Raw genomic sequence first — 9,767 nt, 5'->3', positions numbered from 1 at the left:
TGTATATTTTCTAATTTGCTTAACACTCTATGATCCTAGAAATAATATGTTATTTATTTTGTTCTCCAGTCTCTAAAAAGTAAGGCCATGAAGACAGAGTCTTTGTATGTTTTCTTCATTGCTATATCCCTTTTGCCTAGAAAAGTGTATGGATCATATCGGTAGGTAATAAATATTTTAAAATAAATTGTGACTTTTTACTTCTGAAGACTAAAATACCTTAATATGTCACAGTTGTATGCCACTGTCCACTTCTGTCTGTAGCAGAAATATCTCTCCAATTCCTAGGCCAAAAATCACCCACCAGGAAGCTTAGTATGAGAATTACTCCCCGAAAATTGCTCTGAATGTAGCCCTCTCTTCTTAAAATTATTTAGTGCTTTTTATCTGGAGTTCAGTCAAGCCTTTCAAATTTTGATATCTGGCATTTGAGCTGGCTTCCTATGAAACAGGAACAAATTCACAAGGGAACCCCATTTCTTTTTTTAATTTTATTGGAGTGTAGTTGATTTACAATGTTGTGTTATTTCAGGTGTACAGCAAAGTGATTCAGTTATACATATACATATATTCATTATTTTTCAGATTCTTTTATCGTATAGGTGATCACAGAATATAGAGTAGAGCTCCCTGTGCTATACAGTAGGTCCTTGTTGGTTATCTACCTTAAATATAGTAGTGTGTGTATGTTAATCCCAAGCTCCTGATTTATCCCTCCCCCCAACATCTCCCCTTTGGTAACCGTAAGTTTGTTTTCAACATCTGTGAGTCTGTTTCTGTTTTGTAAGTAATGTCATTTGCAGCAACATGGATGGACCCCCATTTCTTTCTTAAAAATCCTCAGGCAACAGCAGTGATTCAAGGGAAGAGTCCCCATCCACTGTGCTGAGACAGACACACCACTTTCCAGCCTGCTTGCAGAGTTCAGGGTAACACTGAGGCAGAGATGAAGGACAATGGCCACCCATGATAGGAGCATTTAACCTCATTCACCAGAGCAGGAAAAATATCACAGATGCTTTTATTTATTTGTTGTTAAGCATCTGAGATTATCCACATGTGACCAGGGTACCATTTTTCTCAGTAAATCAATTTTCACCTATCATGAAAGCTATCTAAGTTTTCACTATTACCAAAACTGGCTCCAGCATTAGGTAATCTCATTTAGTGAACTAACTCTAACTGTAGTCATAGGCAACAGAGTTAGATCCAGTTGCACGAGGAGCAGAGATAGCTTAGCTGCCAATTCTTCAGAAACTTTCTTCAAAATGTTACAGGAAATATATGTGACTCGGAAACATGGAATATAATTGACAGCAGTAATTCTGTTCCTCTACCACAATTCCTAAGCCCGAGATGCCATTTTCCAAGTAAACAGCTTTATCAAAGATGTTCCAATCATAAACTTTCTCATGGTGGCCACAAGATAAAATGACTTTTATTTTTGACAGACACAAGGTTTGTTAAGTTCTGATGTTATCCAATTGGACTTTGTCACAAACAAAAAAATAATCAAGCAAACAGCACCTCTCTCCCTCAACAATAACCAAACAAAAACAGGTCACATTTAATTTTTTCCAGGTTGGACACATAAAATATCCTGGTTCAACTTTGCTTTTTGTTCCAGTTTATATTACAAGATGTGTTGCTTCCCATTTTCCAATGAAATTGTAACAAAGTCTTTGGAGTATTTTTTTTTTTTTTTTTTACATTTTATGACTTAAAGCAGGCCCAGCATAAACAGGCATATGTATACAACTGGGGAAAAGGGAAAGGTTCAAACTTTAAATACTCCTCTGCAGTCTCCTTGAGGTTTCTGCCCTCTTTTACCTCCAAGGGAGGATCCAAGTGTTCCAGGCAGCACTGGGCTTTTATGTGCAGGATTAGGAGAAGGCAGAGAAATAGATGAAGGTTTGCTAAGAGCAAGAATGAATCAGTCCATTAATTTGCTTTTCAAAGTAACCAAAGGTCATCTTGCAGATTAATGGTCTGAGATTGGAAATGGGCCGGGTTACAAATTGAGAGTGAGGGGCGGAGAGAGAACAGGTGCAGAATCACACAAAGGTTAGTGGTTGAGAATAAAGTTATTACTGGGAGAATTTGAGATGGCAACTTGGGTTATCAACTGGATCATTGTGGTATGGGATATTTTATATATATATATATGTGTGTGTGTGTGTGTTATTATGCAACACAATTATGTTTGTGTTACAGCCTAAGGGCAGTCTATTTTCTATACATATTACCGATAATTCTAGATGTCATGGCATACCTCCTGACAATGCATAGATCCTCAACAACCATCCTACTAGCAGTACATTGGAGTAAAACAATAGTTCAGATATATAATATAATACATTTTTTCTACACAAAGATGATTTTCAAGGAGCGGCTAGAATTTGATGAAACAAAATTGCATGATGAGATAGATCCCCTGAAACCATCTAGACTTGAATGTTAAAGCCAATTCTAAAATATAATCTTCTTTGCTTTTACTTGTCACATGACTAGCTAAGAGGAATTTGGTCTGAATAATTTCATTAATTTTTCACATGGCTACAGTTTGACTAACTAAGTCACTCTTGCCCATACCTTGTCAAACTTTTCTAATGCTGTCATAGTTTTATGCTCAGATTTTCAATATCTCATACAGAATGTGATTGAAATCTTTTGGCAATTGAATGCTGAAGAAGAAAGCCATCTATAAAATAAATTATTTTAGAACAAGTTACCTGCTTGTCTAATGATTGCCTTTAAACCTTTAAACAGCTTTCTTATATGCAGAGTAACTTATCAAATTTAGATTTTAAATTTTATTTAGATTAAGTACCTGTAGAACACTAACAAATTTTATGAAACTTTTCATAACACAAATTTTAGCTGTTGAATAAATGTTATTTCATACTAGTACTTAAAATGTATTTATTCATTCTGCTTGTATTAGTTTTCTATTGCTACTGTAACAAATTACCGCAAATGTAGTGGCTTAAATCAGCACCAATTTATTACCTTGCAGCTCTTTATATCAAAAATCCAATATGGGTCTTTCTGGGCTAAAATCAAAGTGTCAGCAGGGCTGCGTTCCCTTTTGGAGTCTCAAGGGAACAATTCCTTTCCTTGCCTTATTCATCTTCTAGAGGTCACCTGCATCCCTTGTCTCCTGGTCCCCTTCCTCTATCTTCAAAGCCAGCTGCAGGGGGTCTAGTCCTCTAATTCCATTACTCCTACCTCTTCTTCAGCCTCCCTCATCCATATCAAAGACTCTCGTGATTATATTGAGCCCACCCAGAAAATCCAGGATCATCCCTCTGTCTTAAGGTCAGTGAATTAACAACCTTAATTCCATCTGCTACCTTAATTCCCTCTTTCTGTGTAACTTAACTTAGTCATAAATTCTGGGAATTAGGGTGTAGATGTCTTCAGGGACCATTATTCTAATTACCACACCACTAGCCTTTAAATTTTCTTGTAATATCTAAAATTTGCACCACATTTTTTTCTGCCCAAGAAAATGCCCCTGTGTACTGCATAGCACAGGGAACCCTGCTCAACATTATGAAACAACCTAAATGGGAAAACAATTTGAAAAAGAATAGATACACATATATGTATAACTGAATCACTTTGCTCTACACCTGAAACTATCACAACATTGTTAATCAACTATACTCCAATATAAATTAAAAAGCTAAAAAAATATGCTCCTGCAAACAATTGTATTATGTGCTTTTACCAGATTATTACGTATTTGATAGTATTTCTGAATTACTGTGACATGTCATTTATTAATTTAGAGGCCCTAATTCTTTTATCACTATTGTGAAACACATTGTTTATAAGCTATATCTCATTTTATAACTCAATTTGTTCAATTATGTTGCATAAGATTGTAATTTACATTCAGAACAGATAAGTAAGCAACACAAAGGCATTTAGGTAGGAATTAAAATTTTCATCATAATTGAAGTTAAATAGAGAATTTAAAATGCTGGTTTATGTAATTGTTTCTCAAAATTTATGACTTTAAAATAGTTCCACTTATATTATTGCACTGCTCCATGAGATAAGACAGAAATTTGAATGTGTATAAATGATTTGACTGAAGAGCTAAAAGAAGGATCTATGAGACTGGAATGCCAATCAGAAGGGGTCTAGTGAAACACAGAGTGGAACACAACTAAGGAATGCACTCATAGTATAATTTCCTGTGGTTTCACTGGCTAGAAAGAACTAATTAGCTCTGAGTTAGAGAATGCATAGCTATGCATAAAAGAATTTAGCAGTACATTTATTTATCAGAAATTATGAAAAAGGAAATGTATCTTTCAAAAGAGAAAGCTTTGCTAAATGGAAAAAAAAAGAAAAAAGGAATGAAAAGAAAAGAAAGGGAAAGAAAAATGAAAGGAAAGGGAGAAAAAAGGGCCGTAAGGGAAGAAAGAAATTGTATGTACTATATGTGCCAAATACTAAAAGTAGTTATAAGTTGAGAATATTGCAAAATCTGATTAAATAGAATGCATTTTTTATCACAGAACTGGTAATTTAGGCATGGTGTGCGTCTTACTTCAAAGCACTAAGTTTGTTATTACAGTGATATACGCCTGCTGCTTTTCTTATCAAACCAGAAAATCTATCATGCAGAGTCCATTTTTCAATCAAATCTAAATCTTTTCTCTTACATCACGAGCCATATCCATGTTAATGCAATTCCTCTAGGCAAAGCTACCCAACTAGAAATACAGAACCCAAAGCAGAAAGAAATAGCCTTGTAACAAATATGTATTCCAGGGCACTAAAGATGCTTATCTAGAGTTAAGTACAAAAGAAGTCTATTTATATAGTCTGAAAACTCCAAAACACAGATGCTTCTAGGAACAATTCTTGAATAAAAATTAAATTAGGCAGTTTAAGCTTAATATTTCATTTCATATCCTTTCCCAAGCCTTACAAGGCCTCACATTATGCTTATAGATCAACACAGAGTTGACTTTTATTCACAGCTTTACATACTCATGTTTTGAAGAGCTGTTATTTGGTAATTCTGAAGTTACATATTTTAATTTTCATTGATCTAAATTTTACTTAACCTCATTCAAAAAAATCAATGATAAGCCACGAATTTATCTTCAGAGTAAATAAACTCAGAACCCAAAGTCTTTTGTTGTTAATGTTGTCATCTCAGCAAAGTTAATGAAGGAACAATTCACGTGGAACTTCAGTCAGTGAGTCAAAAGCATATCTGAAATATTTTTCCTCCTATATGTAAAGATAACATCTTAAATTTTCATGGAAATAATCCTTTTCTTTGTAGGAGTATCCCTTTTCCCAATGTAAATAAAGCTACAGACCTGAGAAAGACAGGAAGAATTTTGGGTGAACGGTAAAACGCTGGTGTATTAAAAATAGTGCAAGTATCTTAGGAAATAATTGTAACAGAAAGATTGAAATTTTGGCAACAGTAAACAAGCTTATTTCTTATATTTATGCCAGAGAGTTGATATAAATATCTTTAAGGTTTGGGTGTTGTTATTGTTTATTGGCTTTAGAAACATAAAGAAGAATACAAAGAAATGTAGAGGAAACAATAATTCCCTGCTCTGGCCACTTATCTTTTTTCCTCCAAATAATGGATGAAAATATACATGACTATCCATCCACATGTCTGACTAGAGAAAGAAGATGTGGAGTGCTTAGTACTCAGTGGCTGAAAAACTTGACTATATAATCTGGGAACATCCAGAAATGTATCTGGGAACCACTGAAAATTTTACAATTTTTAACACTTTCTTTAAAAGTCAGAAAATAGTACATATTCATCATATAGATTTAAACAGAAAAATGTCAAAATTGATCAGCTACAATAACCTCACAATGGTGGCATGTTCCCTCTTCTTCTATTTTCTACATAACATATTTTTATTAAATTTACTGGTACATAATTCACAAAGAATAAAATCAAAAGATTTTTACTATACAGTAATAATGTATTCTGGCAAATATATGTGTATACCCATATAACTATCACCCCAATCAAGATGTGGAACGTTTTCATCACCCCAAAAATTCCCCATGCCTCTTTCCAGGCTATATCTTGCACCCTCAATCCCAGCAGCCACTGATCTGATTTTTACTATCATAGCTTAGTTCTGACTATTCTAAAACTTCAGATAAATGAAATTATATAGTACATATTCTTTTGTGTCTGGATTCTTTCACTCAAAAACATAATTCTGAGTGAAAATTATGAATTTTGAACAAAATTATGAACAAGATTCATTCATCTTGTTGCTTGCGTCAGTACTTTGTTAATTCTTATTGTCAAGTCATGTGCCACTGTACTACAATGTGTTTACCCATTCTTCTAATGATAGATATTTGAGTTCTTTCCATTTTTAAAAATTGTTATAATTAAAGCTACTGTGAACATTTTTGTACAACTCTTTGAGTAGACATATTTTTATTTCTCTTGGGTTAAAAACTAGAAGTAGCATTGCTGGGTTGTTTGGTAAGTTTATGACTAACTTTATAAAACATTGCCAAACTGTTGTCCAAAATGACTGCACCATTTTAGATTCTTAACAGCAATTTACAGGAGTTCCAATGGCTCCCAATCTTAACCAACATTTGGTATTGTCAGTCTTTATTTTAGCCACTCTGTTGGATGTAGAATGGTATTTTATTGTGATTTTAACTTGTATTTCCCTCATGACAAATGATGTTCAACATTCTTTCATGTGATTTTTGGTCATTTGAATGTCACATCTTTAACTGATCAAATCTTTTCCCCTTTTTCCTTTGGTTTTTTAAACTGGGTTTTTATTATTGAGTTCTTTATAGAATATATTCTGTATAAATTTCCTTAATAGATGTATGTGTTGCAAATATTGATATTTTCTACAAGCATGTGCCTTACTTCTTATTTCTTTGTCTTTGAAAAAGCAAGTTTTTAAATCTTGACAAAGTCATATTTATAAATTTTTAAAATTATTGGTGCTTTTGGGTTCTAAGAAATCCTTGCCTACATCTAGATTTCAAAGCTATTCTCTCATAATTTCCTCTAGAAATTTTGTCTTTTACATTTATGCCTATAATGTATACTTTTCTGCTTAATTTTTGTGTATGTCTGAGTTAGAGACCAACTTCATTTTTTCTCCAAGTGGTTAACCAGTTATATCAGCTTTAGTTTTTAAAAAGACTATATTTTCCTTTTCAAATGACCTTAATGCCTTTAAAGTCAATTGACCATATACATGTGAGTCTATCTGGACACTCCTCTTCTATTTCTTTATCCTTAAGTCAGTATTACATTGTCTTGAATATTATAGCCTGAGAGGATGTCACAAAATCAGGTAGTTTGTTATTTTCCAAAATTGTTTTAGTTATTTTAGGGCTTTTGAATTTCCACAAACATTTTATAATCAGCTTGTTAATTTGTACAAAGTAGTCAACTGGGATTTAGATAGAGATTGCATTGATTTAGTAGATAAGTTTTTTGAGAATTCATTTCCTAACAATTTCAAGTTATCCAACCTATGATCATGATATGCTTGCTTTGTTATTTATCTGTCTATTTTTTAATGTCTTCTTTAATGTCTCTCTGCAATATATTCCAGTAATTATTGTCTAAGTTTTTCCCATTCTTCATTTTATTTCTTAGAGCTTTTTTCTTAGTTTGTTTGATTTGGTTTGTAAGGATATTGGACTATTTTTTCATTTTCCTACTTCAGTTATTTATTCTTAGTATTCGGAAATACAAATGGACTTTGTACATTGACACTGTAATCTGAAATTTTGTTAAATGAATATCTTGGCTTTAAAATTTTGTAAATTTCTTAGGCTTTTTCTATGGAATCTATCATATCACCTGTGAGTAATGACAATTTTACTAATTTTTTATTCTTTATTGTTTCTGAAATTTTTATTTTCTTGCCTTGTGGATAGGTTAAGAGCCCAGAACAATGTGATTGAAGTAGTATATGGTTGGCACTTAAAAATATTTTTTCCCTTGGAGTTTTAATCTCTAAAAATATTGCAAAGGCTTGAAGCATACTCTGATTCTTAATCTGAGCTGAATAACACATATATTAAATGAGATAAAGCTACTTAATACAGCAAATGAAGTGCTTCTCAGGTCTTGAAAGGCAGTTAGAATTTACACATACATGTAGATCTGTTCTTGGTCCTTACCCTGCTTATCCATCCACAGGATACATAAAAGACATTCACTCTACCATCTTACCTTAGAACTGCCCACAAAATTTTTTTGGGGGGAGATATATAATTTTATTTTAAGTTTATATTTCCTACAGGATGGTATGATAGGTCTTTTCCTACCCAGAGGCAAAATATGTTTTCTAAAAACTTGGTCACTGCCCGTTGCATTAAATTTAAATTTAAATGCTCCCTAGGTATATAGACAGTAAAAGTAAGCAAAAAAACTTACAACACATTCATTTTTTTAATATATCAAAAATGTTTCTAAGGCAACATTATTAAAATGATTATACCACAGTTCCTAATATAACACCAAGCTCTAATAGGAAAGTACAGAGACGGCAGAAATGTTTCACCCAGTCAGTGGTTTAGGTGCTTTTCTTTTTCTCATGCAGTAAATTCACGGCAGCTTTCTTGGTTTTTTAGAGATGGCATCTGCCGTCTCTTTGGCTTTGTCCTTCAAGTCGTTCACTGCCTTGTCTACCTGGGACTTGTGCTTCAGGAAGAAAAGACAGATGATGCACTTGTAGAGCAAGTCCACTCTATTGGCAGGGCTGGGAGCCATGCACCACAAGAGGAAGCTGCACTTCAACAAGTAGTAGAAGGGGAACCATAACAGGAAGAGGTCAGAGAAGAATCGGCAATGCTGAACACACCAAACACTGCCCAGTAGGCCAGCCACTGGGTATCATCTTCTATGTTGGGGCTCTCTATGGCTTTAATTGAGACATAGGTTGGGTAACCAAATCCTATCAGGTTGCAGAGGAGAGAGGCTCCATAACCAAACATTAGGTACAAAGCCACCAGCCCAATGACACTGAGTGCCATGTAGCTCCAGTTCACGCTGGTGTTGGCTTTGAGCTTGGCCAAGAGGTCAGTCACTGCCGTTCTTCTGATGAAGGAATTGGTAGAACCCCTACCTCATGGCTGCAGACATGGCTGTCACACTGCCACCAGGGGCTGCTCCTAGTGTCAGGTGGTGGGTGGGGCAGGAGGCAGACAATTCGATGAGTCCCTCCACAACCTCCCCACAGCCCCCTCCCTGCCCTGCCTACCCACGCTGCCCCCTTTCCCTCCTGCACCCTGTGCTCTGTGGCCAGTGCCATACTCAGGGCAGCAGCCCCAGGAGCAGCTGCTCCTGGCCAGGCAGCTGCTCCCCTCCCCAACCCTACCCCTACCCACACCCCACTACCCTCCAGCCCACAAAATTTATGGGATGTAGCAAAAGCAGTTCTAAGAATGAAGTTCATAGCAATAAATGCCTACCTCAAGAAACAAAAAGAGTCTCAAATAAATGACCTAACTTCACACCTTAAGGAACTAGGAAAAGAGCAAAGCCAAAAATTAGTAGAAGGAAGGAAATAACTAATATTACAGAAGAAATTAATGAAATAGATACTAGAAAGACAATAGAAAAGATAAAAATAAACTAAGAGCTGATTCTCTGAAAAGATTTTTAAAATTGAGAAAATTTTAGCTAGACTCACCAAGAAAAAAAGATAAAATCAAATAAATTAGAAATGAAAGAGGAGATATTAAACTAATATCACAGA

General features: G+C 34.6%; 1 pseudogene; it reads right to left on the bottom strand.

Annotated features, from left to right (window-relative positions):
* Nucleotides 1-8,582: 8,582 nt before the first annotated feature.
* On the bottom strand, nucleotides 8,583-9,157 carry LOC114884713 (annotated as a pseudogene).
* Nucleotides 9,158-9,767: the final 610 nt, after the last annotated feature.

Source organism: Monodon monoceros, unplaced genomic scaffold (assembly GCF_005190385.1).
Source record: "Monodon monoceros isolate NGI ecotype Baffin Bay Population unplaced genomic scaffold, NGI_Narwhal_1 Super_Scaffold_5, whole genome shotgun sequence".
Taxonomy (NCBI): domain Eukaryota; kingdom Metazoa; phylum Chordata; class Mammalia; order Artiodactyla; family Monodontidae; genus Monodon; species Monodon monoceros.
The sequence above is the reverse complement of the archived record's forward strand: the minus strand, read 5'-3'. Positions and strand labels throughout refer to the sequence as shown.